Source organism: Choloepus didactylus, chromosome X, assembly GCF_015220235.1.
Source record: "Choloepus didactylus isolate mChoDid1 chromosome X, mChoDid1.pri, whole genome shotgun sequence".
Lineage (NCBI taxonomy): Eukaryota > Metazoa > Chordata > Mammalia > Pilosa > Megalonychidae > Choloepus > Choloepus didactylus.
Window position 1 is genome coordinate 101,009,907 of NC_051334.1, and position 14,707 is coordinate 101,024,613.

Consider the following 14,707-nt stretch of genomic DNA (forward strand, 5'->3'; position numbering starts at 1 on the left):
TTACAGCTGCATAATATTCCATCATGTGTATATACCACAGTTTGTTTATCCACTCGTCCTTTGATGGACATTTGGGCTGTTTCCATCTCTTGGCAATTGTGAATAATGCTGCAATAAACATTGGTTTACAAATGTCTGTTTGTGTCTTAAGTTTCAGTTACTCTGAGTATATACCCAGCAATGGAATAGCTGGGTCATATGGCAAATCTATATTTAGCTTCCTGAGGAACCTCCATACTGTCTTCCAGAGTGGTTGCACCATTCTACATTCCCACCAACAATGAATAAGTGTGCCTCTTTCTCCACATCCTCTCCAGCACTTGTCATTTTCTGTTTTTTGGATAATGGCCATTCTGGTAGGTGTGAGAAGATATCTCATTGTGGTTTTGATTTGCATTTCCTTAATAGCCAGTGAAGTTGAGCATTTTTTCATATGCTTTTGAGCAATTTGTATTTCCTCTTCAGAAAAATGTCTGTTCATGTCTTTTGCTCATTTTTTACTTGGATTGTTTGTCTTTCTGCTATTGAGATGCAGGATTCCTTTATATATTCGGGATATTAAACCCTTATCTGATATGTGGTTTCCAAATATCATCTCCCATTGTGTAGGTTGCCTTTTTACTTTTCTGACAAAGTCCTTTGATGTAAAAAAGTGTTTAATTTTGAGGAGATCCCATTTGTCTATTTGTTCTTTGGTTGCTCGTGCCTTGGGTGTGAGGTCTAAGAAACCACCTCTTTCACAAGATCTTTAAGATATTGCCCTACATTTTCTTCTAAGAGTTTTATGGTCTTGGTGCTAATGTTTAGGTTTTTGATCCACTTTGAGTTAATTTTGGTGTAAGGTGTGAGATGGACATCCTCTTTCATTCTTTTGGAAATGGATATCCAGTTCTCCAAACACCATTTATTGAACAGACTGCTCTTTCCCAGTTGCTTCGGCTTCACTGCCTTATCAAAGATCAGTTGTCCATAGATGTGAGGGTCTACTTCTGAACAGTCAATTCGATTCCATTGATCAGTATATCTGTCCTTATGCCAGTACCATGCTGTTTTGAGCACTGTAGCTTTGTAATATGCTTCAAAGTCAGGTAGTGTGAGACCTCCCACTTCACTCCTCTTTCTCAAGACATTTTTGGCTATTCGGGGCATCTTACCCTTCCAAATAAATTTAGTTATTGGTTTTTCTATTTCTGTAAAGTAAGTTGTTGGGATTTGAATTGGTATTGCATTGAATCTGTAAATCAGTTTAGGTAAAATTGCCATCTTAACTATATTTAGTCTTCCAATCCATGAACATGGTATGTTCTTCCATTTTTTCAGGTCTTGTTCAATTTCTTTTAGCAGTTTCTTATAGTTTTCTATGTAAAGGTCTTTTGTGTCCTTGGTTAAGTTTATTCCTAAATACTTGATTCTTTTGGTTGCTATTGTAAATGGGATTTTTTTCTTGATTTCCTCCTCTTGTTGCACATTACTTGTGTATAGGAACACTACAGATTTTTGCGTGTTGATCTTGTAGCCTGCTACTTTGCTGTATTCATTGACTAGTTCTAGTAGCTTTGCTGTAGATTTCTCTGGAATTCCTACATATAGAATCATGTCATCTGCAAATAGTGAAAGTTTTACTTCTTCCTCTCCAATTTGGATGCCTTTTATTTCTTTTTCTTGCCTAATTGCTCTAGCTAGCACTTCCAGCACAATGTTGAATAGCAATGGTGATAGTGGGCATCCCTGTCTTGTTCCTGATCTTAGAGGAAAAGCTTTCAGTCTCTCCCCATTGAGTGTGATGTTAGCTGTGGGTTTTTCATATATTGCCTTTATCATATTGAAAAAGTTCCCTTCTATTCCTATCCTTTGAAGTGTTTTCATCAGGAAAGGATGTTGAATTTTGTCAAATGCCTTTACTGCATCTATCGAGATGATCATGTGGTTCTTCTGCTTTGATTTATTGATGTGGTGTATTACATTAATTGATTTTCTTGTGTTGAACCAGCCTTGCATACCTGGAATAAATCCCACCTGGTCGTGGTGTATAATTCTTTTAATGTGCTGCTGGATTCGATTTGCGAGTATTTTGTTGAGGATTTTTGCATCTATATTCATTACAGAAATTGGTCTATAATTTTCTTTTTTTGTAGTATCTTTGCCTGGTTTTGGTATTAGGGTGATGATGGCTTCATAGAAAGAGTTAGGTAGCTTTCCCACTTCTTCAATTTTTTTGAAGAGATTGAGCAGGATTGGTGCTAATTCGTTCTTGAATGCTTGGTAGAATTCACATGTGAAACCATCTGGTCCTGGGCTTTTCCTTTCTGGGAGCTTTTTGATGACTGACTCAATCTCTTTACTTGTGATTGGTTTGTTGAGGTCATCTATTTCTTCTTGAGTTAATGTTGGTTGTTTATGCTTTTCTAGGAAGTTGTCCATTTCATTTAAGTTGTCTAGTTTATTAGCATATAGTTGCTCATAGTATCTTCTCATTATCTCCTTAATTTCTGCAGGGTCGGCAGTTATATTTCCTTTCCCATTTCTGACTGCATTTATTTGCATCTGCTCTCTCTTTTTCTTTGTTAGCCTAGCCAGCGTTCCATCGATATTATTGATTTTCTCAAAGAACCAACTTCTGGTTTTGTTGATTCTCTCTATTGTTTTCCTGTTCTCAATTACATTTATTTCTTTTCTAATCTTTGTTATTTCTTCCCTTCTGCTTGCTTTGGGGTTAGTTTGCTGTTCTTTCTCTAATTCCTCCAGGTGAGCAGTTAACTCTTCAATTTTGGCTCTCTCTTCTCTTTTAATATAGGTATTTAGGGCAATAAATTTCCCTCTCAGCACCGCCTTTGCTGCATCCCATAAGTTTTGATAAGTTGTGTTTTCATTGTCATTTGCCTCGAGGTATTTACTAATTTCTATTGTAATTTCTTCCTTTACCCACTGGTTTTCTAAGAGGGTGTTGTTTAGCCTCCATATGTTTGTGAATTTTATGACCTTCTGCCTTTTATTTATTTCCAACTTCATTCCATTGTGGTCTGAGAAAGTGTTTTGTATAATATCAGTATTTTTAAATTTGTTGAGACTTGCTTTGTGACACAACATGTGGTCTATCCTAGAGAATGTTCCATGAGCACTTGAGAAAAAAGTGTATCCTGCTGTTGTTGGATGTAGTGTTCTATAAATGTCTGTCTAGTCTAGTTCATTTATCATACAATTCAACATCTCTGTTTCTTTAGTGATCCTCTGTCTAGATGTTCTATCCATTGATGAGAGTGGTGTATTGAAGTCTCCAACTATTATTGTAGAGGTATCTATTTCTCCTTTCAGTGATCGCAGTGTTTGCCTCATGAATTTTGGGGCATTCTGGTTAGGTGCATAAATATTTATGACTGTTATGTTTTCTTGATGAATTGACCCTTTTATTAATATATAGTGTCCTTCTTTGTCTCTTTTAATTGTTTTGCTTTTGAAGTCTAACTTGTCTGATATTAATATAGCTACTCCCACTTTTTTCTGGTTGTTGTTTGCATGAAATACCTTTTTCCAGCCTTTCACTTTCAGTCTATGTTTGTCGTTGTGTCTAAAGTGAGTTTCTTGTAGACAGCATATAGATGGGTCCTGTTTTTTAATCCATTCTGCCAGTCTGTGTCTTTTTATTGGGGAGTTTAATCCATTTACATTTAGTGTTATTACTGTAAGGGCAGTACTTTCTACTACCATTTTGTTTTTTGGAATTTTATGTCATGTCTTATTTTTTCCTCTCCTTTTACCTTTTCTGATAATCTTTATTTCTGCAGTCTTCTCCAACTCTCTCTCTCCTGTCTTTTCCTATCAGCCTGTAGCACTCCCTTTAGTATTTCTTGTAGTGCCGGTCTCTTATTCACAAACTCTCTCAGTGTCTGTTTGTCTGAAAATGTTTTAATCTCTCCCTCATTTTTGAAGGAAAGTTTTGCTGAATATAGAATTCTTGGTTGACAGTTTTTCTCTTTCAGTATCTTAAATATATCATGCCACTGTCTTCTTGCCTCCATGGTTTCTGCAGAGAAATCTGTACATAGTCTTATCAACCTTCCCTTGTATGTGATGGATTGCTTTTCTCTTGCTGCTTTCAGAATCCTCTCTTTGTCTTTGACATTGGACAATCTGACCAGTAAGTGTCTTGGAGTAGGTCTATTGGGATCTATTCTATTTCGGGTACGTTGTACTTCTTGAATCTCTAATTTTCTGTCTTTTATAAGAGTTGGGAAATTTTCAGTGAATATGTCTTCTATTACTCTTTCTGCCCCCTTTCCCCTCTCTTCTCCTTCTGGGACACCCATAACACGTATATTTGTGCGTTTCATGTTGTCACTCAGCTCCCTAAGACCCTGCTCATATTTTTCCATTTTTTTCACCATCTGTTCTTTTGTGTGTATGAATTCGAATGACCTGTCTTCCAGTTCACTGATCCTTTCTTCTGCCTGTTCAAATCTACTGTTGTGTCCCTCCATTGTGTTTTTCATCTCCTCCATTGTGGCCTTCATTCCCATGAGTTCTGCCATTTGTTTTTTTAAGTTTATGAATTCTTCTTTATGGTCATCCAGTGTCTTCTTTATATCCTTCAGCTCTTTTGCTATATCTTCCTTCATTTCATTGAATTTATTTAGCATTATTTGCCTCCACTCCTGTGTCTCAGCTGAGCTATTAGTTTGTTCCTTTGGCTGGTCCATGCTTTCGTGTTTCCTGGTATGGCTTGTTATCTTAAGTTGTCTAGGCATCTCAATCTCTTGGTTAGTTTATTTTGGAGCTTGTTTTCTGTCTTTTACTTAGCGGTTTTCTTGTTGGTTGGCTGTGTTTTCTGGCCTTTGTTATTCAGTTCAACTTATTCTAGACCTCTAACTTAGGTTCTATTTAGTTGATCGGAATTTTTCCCCTCTTGTTTTTTCTGTTTCTTGCTCTGCCTCTATGTAACCTTTTTGTGAGTGGGTCTCCTCAGATGTGGTCGACCCTAGTCAGATTTTCCCAGTCTAGTGAGGCCCAGGTCTCATTGGGAGGGTATGGAGTTTTCCTGAGAACGAGACCCTCCTATGAGACCTTTTGAATTGGTGCTTTTCCTCTCCTGTCCAGCAGGTGGCGCTGGCCAGCCTGCAGCTCCCCCACCAGTGTAAGGAGGTATGGAGCCTTTAGTTCTCCTGGTGACTCTGATCCTGTCAGGGGCGTGGCTGACTGAAGCTGGAATCTGAATTCCATCCCCTGGGGTCTGAGTTCCCAGAAAGAGGACTGCCAGTTGAGCTGGGCCTCCCCCCACTCTCCCAATCCTCAGAATTCCAGTTGTCTCTCAGGGGCACTATTCCCTTCTCCTCTCTCCTCTTTGGGGCCTCTCCAGGTAGATTCCTTGGTCAGCCTGAGTTGCCAATTAAAGACGGGGCTGGAGGCCTTCAGTAGTGAATACGGAATTCAAAACACTGTAGGTACTCTGTCTCCCCTCAAGCCCAGCCTATTCCCTCAACCTGGGCTTTCCGATAGAAAATAACCACATATGTTACTTTTAGATTTAAAAAAAAAAAAAGTAGAAAAGAAATCAAGAAAAAGAAAAAAGGAAAAAAAAAAAAAAAGAGTCTCTTTTAAACGTTTTTCCCCAGCCTGGAAGTTTTGTCAGTGTCAGAATAGAGCATTTAAAGATATGCTTTGGGCTATTGTCTGATAATTACTCTCCAATAGCTTCAGTTCCACCCCTGCTGGGGGCTATTGAAATGCAAAAAGATAAGGGATCAGCGAGAAGCCAGAAGGGACAAAATGTAAGGGAAAAAAAATGGCTTTTTTGGAGTCTGGGAATGGGTGCCTGCTTTTACGTGCCCCCACTTCTTGGAGCCCAGCCCTTCTTTAGCACCCCAGCTCCCAAAGTTAGTTAATTAATTTGTTAATTAATTCTGCAGTTGAGGCTGTTTTGAGCCTCCCTTCTTGCCCTCAGCAGATTGCTGTTTTTTGTTTTTTTTTTTCCCCCCCTTTCAGGGAGCCGGCAGCAAGACAGTCTGTGAGGTCTGGGTGGGGAGGGGCGCCAGACCCCTGGTCCGGGAAACTTACAATGTTCGCTGCGATCTCTGCTTTTCCTCCAATTCTAAACTTGTGTCAAATATGTGACTGGTTACTGGAGATCCCGAAAACACTGTTTCATATAGTTCTTGGGTAACTGCCAGCTGCTCTACGGGAGAGACGAAATTCTGCTCCTCACCACTCCGCCATCTTGCCCCGCCTCTCCCGCAGATTGGCTTTTGAGAGAGCTCTCCTTTACAGCTTATCCATAAAATGAGTTTGCAGAATAACTGCAGGTCAAAGCATAAGGACCTCCCAGGTTTGCATATGAATTGTCATGGGCATGCTTGTGTCCTTAGGAACTCCCTTGCTTTTATGAATACAAAAGTCCCATTTTCCCTAGGAAATAGTTTCCTCATGGTCCTGGCCACTGCACTATATGTCCAACAACCAGTAATCCCTTGCCCTATGTGGCCACAACTTAGTTACTCTCCCATAGTGTTCTGTAGGAGAGCTTTGTGAGTCTCCTAAACACAGGGTAAGTTCTGGGACAATGAGTCCCTCAAGCCACCACCAGGAATATTGAGTCAGACATACATGCTCTCAGTATGTACATGAGGATTACTCTGCTCCCACAAGAACTGGCATCAGGGATCTGCACTGGGAGCATGGACCATCTCTTTGCCATGCTGGTGAGGGGTGCAGGAGGAGCCAGTCAAGATACCAAGAAATCTTACCACTTTTAAGTGGCCTTTATCTTCTTTGGGTGCTTGCCCTATTACTGCAATCAATTAAATGTTTTACAGAGTTTTTAGAAAGCTGTTTCTGCCAGTTACTGCTGGTTGTTTAAAGTTTCTGTGGGGCAACCAAGCCCTGAAGCTTCTCACTCTGCCATCTTAATTGGTGTGGGGCCTCCACATGGGACTTTATTTTTTTAATGAGAATTCATATAGCCATTGATTATACCAAGCCATTACAGCACTCTTCTAAGTTAAGGAATTGTAATATATCATGATGAGCATAATAATGTTCAAACAAGATTATTGGCTCATCATCAAGGGTACAAGTATGCACTTAATCATTTGACACTTTATTGAACACAAAGCAAGATGAAGCCTCTTTGCCTCCATTGTACACAACTGAAGCAGGATCCAGGGCATGAAAGAATGGTACAGCTTTCCTTGGAGGGGAAGATATGAGCCACCTCTATTCCTCCCTTGTTGTGAAAAGATTAACCCATGTTTTGCCAGTTGCTATAATCCCTAGGATGGGTGTCTTTCCAGTCATCCAACTCTGGGCTCTGTGTAGTGTTTCCTCATCAGCATCTTCTTCATTTTGCTTCTGATCTTCCTGTTGTTGAGCTGCTTTTTTTCTTTAACTCTGCTGGTATTATCTTGACTACTCCCACATCTGGTAATGCTTCATATTTCTGATGCTGATCATACAAGTCATTCAGTGTCATGGTTGCCAGACTTGGATAAACCAGTTCCAAGCACCTTGGCTTGGGCCACATCCCAAGTGAGAATGAAGAGTTTCATTGGAAGCCTGTCCTGATGAGATGAGCATGAATTTGTTGCCTCTTTTGAGGAGTCTTCTTTCAGGATCTTTATCTCCTAGTAAATACTCTCAATCTCTTCCAAGAAAAAACCAATCTACCTCTGAAGGTGAAGGAGACAATATTCATGAATATGCTCATCATTTGCTTGACCATTTTCCATGGAAGATTTCAGTGTAGATAATCTATGCTTCACCTTCTTCCTTTGCTTATATCTCCAGTTCCAGGAAGAGCCTTATTAGCCTTTTGCTGACAAACTTAATAATTTCTCATGTTGACTTGCAAGTGTCATCCCTTGTAACTGCAGCCCCCATCCCTGTCCCCTAACCCACTCCCAACATTTGCAAGATAGATACTACTGCTTTTAAGTGACCTTTTTCTTGATTTGGTGCTTGCATTCTTACTTCAATACTTGAACTGTTTTATGGAGCTTTTAGAAAGATGTTTCTGCCAGTTTTTTCTGGTTGTTCAAAGCTACTGTGGTGGGGAAAGGAGCCCTGATGCATATCACTTTGTCTCTTTGACAGGGTAAGGCTGATAATGAACTTTTAATGTAAAAATTAAAAAGCAGCTTATTTAAGTAGCTGAAGGGAACAGCATGCTAGAAGATGTAGCAGAGTAGCCTAAGAGATGGTTTTCTTCCTCTAATTTCAGATGATAAACATTTCATTAACTACAAAGACATTCCGAAATTTATTCTTTTTTATTATATGCAGAGAAAACACATTTATTAAAAATGTTTGCAAAATTTTAACTTATGTAATGAGAGTAATTCATAAATTGAATGTTTATATTAACCAAATATGTGTGTCCTTTACCAACCTAGTTTTCACTCTTACAATAAAAAATTGGAAAAGGAAAACTGATATTTAGGATTATAGTTGTTTGCATGTATAAATTATTGTTGCTCAGCTAGTAAAGAAAGATTTATTCTCATTAGTAAAATATTTTTTCCAATATTTTCATGGTCACATAAGAATTATTATTAATGTTGAAACAGTAAACTTTGAAAATCATTGTTTTCTATTTGTTAAATATGAGTAAGAATTGATAAAATAACACTAAGGATTAATCCAATGAAATAATTTCAGAGTCTGTATATGAATGGAACACAAACAATTGATATTGATCTTCAATAATGCTAATATGGCTATCAACTTAAAAGAAGTATTTAAGTTAATATCTTTATTAAGGGTTCATCTATGAAATTTTTTCTTAGGTATTAAATTTTATTTATTTATTTATTCTTTATTAAGAATTTTATTCTTAGATATTGAATATATTTTGTATTTATTGTAGTATTGTGGGGCATGAAAAATATTTTGAACATATGTCTACAACCATTTATATCTGAAATATATTATTATTCATGGAAATTTCTATGCTGCAAGTCACTGGCTCTGTAAAAAACTGATTAATTGGATATGATTAATCAAATATGTTTAATCTACATACTTGCTGGCTAGTGTAGCATAAGAATATTTATGCCTTTGGAGGCATCATTTTAAATAACTTTGGAGAAATTTCACAGACATTACTATTCTCTGGGTGGAGGTTTGATATTATAGTGCATTGCCCTCATTAAAGAGTGTTATTTAGTGCACATGAGGAAAAATAACTGTTTTTACTAGTAGTCTGAAAATATCATTGGCTTTTCTAATTCAAACTGCTCCCAGATATCAATCACTTTTGGAATCAGTGTCAAGGGACATTGTATTTGCTGATATTGTAGTTATTTTAAGTAAGGTAAGTCTCCTTGAATATATAAACAGGACTCATGCCTAAAGAACATTGATGGATTCTTTTTCCTATCAAGTTATTTCTTACAGAGTGCGTGATTTTTGAAAATTTTTGTAGCAGATGCTGGCAAAAATAGTCATCTACCATGGCAGTAATTTAGATAGCAATGACTTAAGTATTTTAGGTTTTCAGAAGTGATTTTACCTTCAAATTTCATTTTGACACATTGGTTACATATGTTTATATAAAATATGCCTGCTTGGGCTTAGGGACGTATCAAGACTCTAACATTTGTCCAGAAGAGTAGTGCCTTCATAGCATGAATATGACTGCAGTGATCATAATGATGATAAGGAAGAGGATGAAAATGGTAATGATGATGATACTATTGATGATGAAGATAATGAATTATCTGATGATGATCAGTTATTTTACTACTTTTTAAATGGTATTCCTCAATTGCTCAAGATTAGAGAGATTTGGGCTTCACCTCCCCATCTTGTTGAAAACATTGACAATAATGAAGAGTCAGTAGTTCTTCCTGAAACAGAATCAGAAGATATTTGGCCAGATTGTGTTGAGTTTCCTTTCTCACTAAATTAAAGCAGGAAAGCATAGGTCAGAGGATTGTCTCTTTTGCTGTCTTGATATATATCTGATGGAGTCAGGGCCAACTATTAGGCCTTGGATTATGAAATTAACTGACTATAAATGTCCTTACATGAATCCTTCTATGATTCAGTGGATGAGGAACTCTTCTCTCTGTGCATGAGCTACTGAGACCTACCTTGCCTTTTCTCTCTGTGTTTCAATTATCCTGGAACCCAAATGCATGTCACAACTGTTTCATGTATGCTTTATTGTCCATTTCTTGCCTAGCTTTACTATCAATAAAAAGAATATACATATGAATTCAAATGCAGATTGTAAAAAGCCCCCTGCAGGATTCCTAATCCTTTGCCTCCACTGAACACAAATACTGTTTTGGTCTGTTTGAAACGTGCAGGGAAAAAGGAAGATCCAGATTTGCTGCTCCCCTTCCTTCATGGAAGTCTGACTATACCCAATTGAATGTCATCATAAATTCTTTTAATAGCTTGATAAATGGTTGCACTTCCTATTGGGAAACATCCTACCTTTCTAATTTAGATCACTTAGTGATCTAGGACTTTCATCTTTACATGTGAGCAATGTTTAGTGACTAAGTATACAAAAAATGTATGAAACAAAAAATACAGCTGTTCATCCATGATACCATTAATGTCTTCCAGTTATTCACCAAGGTTCTAGTTAAAATAAACCCTCCATTATTAGTTACTGACATTTTGAAACTCCATTTACCACAAAGATAAAAGGGTTTGAACTATTCTTTAATGATTATGATTTCCAAGAAACCTTGATCCATGGAAAAATTCATCATTAACTTTATCTTAAGAATATTTACCACTATCTTTATCATGATATCCACTTAATTAATATTAAGCAGACTTCACAGGCAGAATAAATGGTCATGCCACAAGATATAGGGACTTAAATCCTTTTTTGGAAAAAAAAAGAAAGAAATGGCCTCTGAGGATTAAGTCCAACAGAACTTGATTGAGAACTTTTAACAATTTATAAAGCCAAACCACTCAGAGATAGATCACTCAAAAAGCCCTGAAACATAAAGACCAAATGCCTTCGTAAGACATAGATGTTTCTAACAGTTCCCCAGCCCCCACTAACTAGAGCAGTTGTTCTAGGTATTGAATATTGATACTTGAAGTTTTGTCTAATACACTGAGCCAGAAACATCTTGATTTTTATATTCCTTATATTAAAAAGCATCAATCACTGGGGCCCACCATCAGCATTGCCCAGTACAAGGATACCAGCTACCCATTTATATTTGCTGAAGTATCAGTGAAATATATTTTCCATTTTGTGTAGACTAATCTTTTGATATGGTTTGATATTAACCATGGATTTTAATTAAAATTAACCATTAGATTATCTTACTTCTGTAAACAATAATACAGATAAAGTATACAGCAACATAAAATGTATTTGGCCATGGTTTGGCTTTTTGGAAAACCTTCTATGAAATATAAAATACTTTATACTAACTGTTAAAAAGAGTGATGGTGGAAATGACATAGTCAACATGGCAATGTAAGACAACCCCTGAAAAAGACTCCCCAGAGATTTAGAGAATAAGAGAACCAATACCACTTGCCTAGAACTCTCAAGGAAGGTAGAGACAGGAGTAGGACTCCACAAATGCTGAATCAAAGAAACAGAAAAATCTCAGGAGGATTCCATCCCAGACCTCTGGGTGGTCCCCCCCAAACTAGGTTCCATGCAGCTTGGAATTCACACAGAGGCAGCATGGCCTGGGTCCCTCCCACCAGAAACAGAGACTCTAGATTGACTCACACCAGTGTGTTAGAACTCCATGCATATCCACGCACAGGCATGTAAGTCCTCAGAGACCCAAGGCAGAATACAAGCCCCTAAGGAGTGCTGCATACAAAAGGACCCTGGGACAAAACAAAATGAAACAAAAAGATGTCAGGATAGAAATGTTAGCAAGAATTGCTGTTGCCTCACTCAATCCAGTTTCAGTTGTCTGGATTACCTAAAGACAAAACAGATATTTCTGAAGTGACTCACCTTTTTGGATTGAGAGCACCTGGCTCCCTGGAGTTGGATTCCCTAAGGGAAGAAACAGGTGGCAATAAAGTGTTATAGAAAAACAGGTGATGTTAAACTGAACTTCTTTAAGATAGGGCGAGTGCCATCACTGAAAAGTGCAAGGAAACTGGGGCACTGAGTGAAAGAAAGAATTTAAACAAACCTTAGGAGTTGGGGAGAAAAGTCTGAACAAAAACAAGCAAAAGAGATCACAATTCCCAGAGAAGGAAGAGAGGAAAGGAAACTTTCTTAAAGGTGAAACAGTTGCTCAAAATGTGTAATCTTAAAAATTACACCACAAATCCAAGGCAAGAATCAGATGAAGAAGAGCTGAGAAAATGTGAACAGTTAAAAAATGGGCTATTCTAAATGTCTAGAATAAGTTAGACCAAGTGTTAATGAAGAGCCTAACACAAAGCCCATCAACAATAAAACCCTAGACCAAAAGGAGAAATGGATCTTCAGAATTAACTCATCAGGTTAATCAGGTGCCTAGATATCAGCAAAAAGTTGTAAGCAATACTAAGAAATAGAAAAGTTATGACCCAGGTAAGGGGACAAATTGAAACATCAGAGGAGACCATGAACTTGGAACAAAAAATCAAAGATATTCAGACAAATCTAAATCAATTTAAGGAGATAAAGAAAATATGTATAAAGAGATAAAGTATATTAAGAAGATAATGTGTGAGCATAAATAAGAATTTGAAACTATAAAGAGAAATATAACAGAAATTATGGTGATGAAAGGCACATTAGTAGAGATTAAAAATACCCTAGAGACATACAACAGCACTTTGAAGAGGAAGAATAGAGAATCAGTGAACTACAAGACAGGAAAATTGAAATCTTACAAACAGAAGAACAGATAGAGAAAAGAATAAGAAAAAATTGAGCAGTGTCTCAGATATTTGAGAGAAAACACAAAAGCACACAAACATACATGCCATGGGTGTTCCAGAAGGAAAAGAGAAAGGAAAGAGGACAGAAAGAATATTTGAGGATATAATGGCCAAAAACTTCCCAACATTTATGAAAGACATAAATATATATATCCAATGAGCCCAACATACTCCAAGCAGAATAAAAAGCAATAGACACACACTAATCAGAATGTCAAATGCCAGAGATAGAGAATTCTGAAGCTAGCAAGAGAAAAGAGGCTCATCACATATAAGGGATCCTCAGTAAGACTGATGATTTCTCATCAGAATCATGGAGGTGAGAAGGCAGTGGCATGATATATTTAAGGTACTGAGACAGAAAAACTGCCAGCAAAAATTTATTTCTCTGGAAAAACTGTCCTCCAAAAATTAGGGGGTGTTTAAAATACTCACAGATAAACTGAAACTGAAAGTGTTTGTGAAAAAGATTGTTGCCTAACAAGAATTACTGGAGGGTGTTCTGCAGTTTGAAAGGAAAAGACAGGAGAAAGTGGCTTGGAGCAGTATGAAGAAGTAATATTCTGTAAAGGTACATGGGTAAATGCAAAACCAAAAAGTTCTGCATTCTTAAAATAGAACTCTATTCTTTAACTCTTATAAGAGTCAGAAAACAATTGAGCAAGGAAAAGTCATATACCCTGGATAATGGATGCACAAAATATAAACAGGTGATGTGGGATAAAAACAACATAAAGACAGGAAATGAAGGGATACAGAAGCAAGGTACATGTACTCTATTGAAGCTAAGTTGGTATCTTTAAAAATGAGGTTATAGACATAGGTTATGTAAAACAAACCCAAGAGTAACCAGGAAGAAAGTATTTAAAGAATATAGAAACACAAATGAGAAAGGGTTCAGTCAGATACATCACAAAAGATCAAAATACAGAAAAGGAGGTTGCAATAAAAGTAAAGAGAGACAAAAATTATGACATTAGAAACAAAGGACAAAATGGCTGATATAAGTATTGCCTTTACAGTAATAACACTGAATGTTAATGGATTAAATTCCCCAATCAGAAAACACAGGTTGCAGAATGGATAAAAAAGCATGATCCAACTATATACCATTAACAAGAAACTCACTTTAACCCAAAGTCACAAATCAGTTGAAAGTGAGGACATGGAAAAAGATATTCCATGCAAATAGCAACAAAACAAAAGGAACTGTGATAGGTATACTAATACCAGTCAAAGTAGTCTTTATGTCAAAAGCTGTTATAAGAGACAAAGAAGCACACAATATATTAATAAAAGGGGCAATTCACCAAGAAGAAATAACAACCATATATATTTATGCACCTAATCACAGAACCCCAAAATACATGAGGCACACACTGGCAAAACTGAAGGGAGAAATAGACACCACTACACCACTCTTATCAATAGATAGAAGATCTAGCTAGAAGATCAATAATGAAACAGAGAACTTGACTAATATTATAAATGAACTAGATTTAGCACATAATTGTGCACCCAAATGGCAGGATATAAATTCTTCTCAAATGCACTTGGTCATTTGCCAGGATCATCACATGCTAGATCAAAAAACAAGTCTCAACAAATGTATAAGGACTGAAATCATACAAAGCATCTTCTCTAACTATAATGGAATGAAGTTGGAAATCAATAATAGGCAGAGAACTGGAAAATCCACAAATATATAGAATTTAAATAACACTTAATCAGAGGGTCAAAGAAGAAACTGCAATGGAAATCGGTACATATTTTGAGACAAATAAAAATGAGAACACAACATATCAAAACCTATGGGATGCCATGAAGGCAGAGCTGAGCA

At 36.9% G+C, this 14,707-nt stretch overlaps 1 protein-coding gene and 1 pseudogene across 1 annotated transcript in view; one reads left to right on the top strand and one right to left on the bottom strand.

The window, feature by feature from the left end:
- Positions 1–14,707, top strand: part of LOC119523291 (protocadherin-11 X-linked-like) — a 184,011-nt gene that overhangs the window by 125,008 nt on the left and 44,296 nt on the right. The gene's annotated exons all lie outside the window — the stretch shown is intronic.
- Positions 7,229–10,126, bottom strand: LOC119523248 (annotated as a pseudogene).